Genomic DNA, 2,399 nt, shown 5'->3' with positions numbered 1-2,399 from the left:
CAAAATATTCTTGGTGTTCATCTTGGCATTCATAGTGTTCTTGCATGCATTATGTGTTTTGATTCATAATTTTCATGTTGTGAGTCATTTTTTATGTTTTTCTCTCTCATAATTAAAATTTCAAAAATAAAAAAATATCTTTTCCTTGTTTTTCTCATAAATTTCGAAATTTTGGGTTGACTTAGTCAAAAAATTTTTAAAATTAGTTATTTCTTGTTAGTGAAGTCAAAATTCCAAATTTAAAAATCTTATCTTTTCAAAATCTTTTTCAAAAATCAATTATTTTTCATTTTTTATTTATTTTCGAATTTTTTATTTGAATTTTTCAAAAATCTTTTTCTTAATTTTATTTCAAAATTTTTGAAAATTTACTAACAATTAATGTGATTGATTCTAAAATTTGAAGTTTGTTACTTTCTTGTTAAGAAAGGTTCAATCTTTGAATTCTAGAATCATATCTTGTAGTTTCTTGTTAGTCAAGTAATTAATTTTAATTTTAAAAATTAAATCTTTTCTAACCATATCTTTTTAATCATATCTTTTTATCTTATCTTTTTATATCATATCTTTTTTTTAAATTTTATCTTTTTTCAAAAATTTGATTTTAAAATATCTTTTCTAACTTTTTATCTTCTTGTCTTCTTATCTATTCAAATTTGATTTTCAAATCTTTTTCAACTAACTATTTAACTTCTTGTTTGTTTCTTATCTTTTTTCAAAACCACCTAACAACTTTTCTCTCTCTAATTTTCAAAAATACCTCCCTCTTTTTCAAAAATTCTTTTTATTTAGTTAATTGTTTTAAATTTTAATTTTAATTTCATTTCTTATCTTTATTTTCGAAAATCATTTAACTCCTTTTCAAAATTTAATTTCGAAAATTTATCCCTCTCTCATCTTTTCCTATTTATTTAATCATTCACTAACACCTCTTTTCACCTCTCTTCATCTCAAATCACTGCCCTATCCTTACCCTTGTGTTTGGATTCTCCTTTCTTTATTCCCTTCTTCTTCTACTAATAATAAGGAACCTCTTTACTGTGACATAGAGGATTCCTCTTTTTTTTATGTTCTCTTCTCTTTCATATGAGTAGGAACAAGGAAAAAGGCATTCTTGTTGAAGCTGATCCAGAACCTGAAAGGACTCTGAAGAGGAACTAAGAGAAGCTAAATTACAACAATCCAGAGACAACATTGCTGAAATTTTCGAACAAGAAAAGGAGATGGCAGCCGAACCCAACAACAATAATGCAAGAAGGATGCTTGGTGATTATACTACACCTACTTCCAAGTTTGATGGAAGAAGCATCTCAATTTCTACCATAGGAGCAAACAATTTTGAGTTGAAACCTCAATTAGTTGCTCTAATGCAATAGAACTGCAAGTTTCATGGACTTCCATCAGAAGATCCTTACCAGTTCTTAACTGAGTTCTTGCAGATCTTTGAGACTGTTAAGACTAATGGAGTACATCCTGAAGTCTACAGGCTCATACTTTTCCCTTTTGCTGTAAGAGACAGAGCTAGAGCATGGTTGGACTCTCAACATAAAGATAGCCTGGACTCCTGGGATAAGCTGGTCACGGCCTTCTTGGCTATGTTCTTTCCTCCTCAAAAGCTGAGCAAGCTTAGAGTGAATGTTCAAACCTTCAAACAAAAAGATGGTGAATCCCTCTATGAAGCTTGGGAAAGATACAAGCAGATGACCAAAGGATGTCCTTCTGACATGTTTTCAGAATGGACCATGATAGATATATTCTATTATGGTCTATCTAAGTTCTCTAAGATGTCACTGGACCATTCTGCAGGTGGATCCATTCACCTAAAGAAAACGCCTGTAGAAGCTCAAGAACTTATTGACATGGTTGCAAATAACCAGTTCATATACACTTCTGAGAGAAATTCTGTGAATAATGGGATACCTCAAAGGAAGGGAGTTCTTGAAATTGATGCTCTGAATGCCATATTGGCTTAGAACAAAATGTTGACTCATCAAGTCAACATGATTTCTCAAAGTCTGAATGGATGGCAAAATGCATCCAATAGTACTAAAGAGGCATCTTCTGAAGAAGAAGCTTATGATCCTGAGAACCTTGCAATAGCAGAGGTAAATTATATGGGTGAACCTTATGGAAACACCTATAATTCATCATGGAGAAATCATCCAAATTTCTCATGGAAGGATTAACAAAAGCCTCAACAAGGCTTTAATAATGGTGGAAGAAATAGGCTCAGCAATATTAAGCCTTATCCATCATCTTCTCAGCAACAGACAGAGAATTATGAACAAAGTACCTCTAACTTAGCAAATTTAGTCTCTAATCTGTCTAAGGCCACTTTAAGTTTCATGAGTGGGACAAGGTCCTCCATCAGAAATCTAGAGGCACAAGTGGGCCAGCAG

The 2,399-nt window shown here is 31.8% G+C and overlaps 1 non-coding gene across 1 annotated transcript; it reads right to left on the bottom strand.

The window, feature by feature from the left end:
* Positions 1 to 1,622: 1,622 nt before the first annotated feature.
* LOC127746248 (small nucleolar RNA R71) lies at positions 1,623 to 1,726 on the bottom strand. Its single transcript, XR_008007868.1, has one exon. It is a non-coding gene; the product is annotated as a small nucleolar RNA R71 (small nucleolar RNA).
* Positions 1,727 to 2,399: the final 673 nt, after the last annotated feature.

The sequence above is a fragment of the Arachis duranensis genome, chromosome 3 (assembly GCF_000817695.3).
Source record: "Arachis duranensis cultivar V14167 chromosome 3, aradu.V14167.gnm2.J7QH, whole genome shotgun sequence".
Classification (NCBI taxonomy): Eukaryota; Viridiplantae; Streptophyta; class Magnoliopsida; order Fabales; family Fabaceae; genus Arachis; species Arachis duranensis.
Note: the sequence above shows the minus strand (reverse complement) of the source record. Positions and strands in the feature narration are given on the sequence as shown.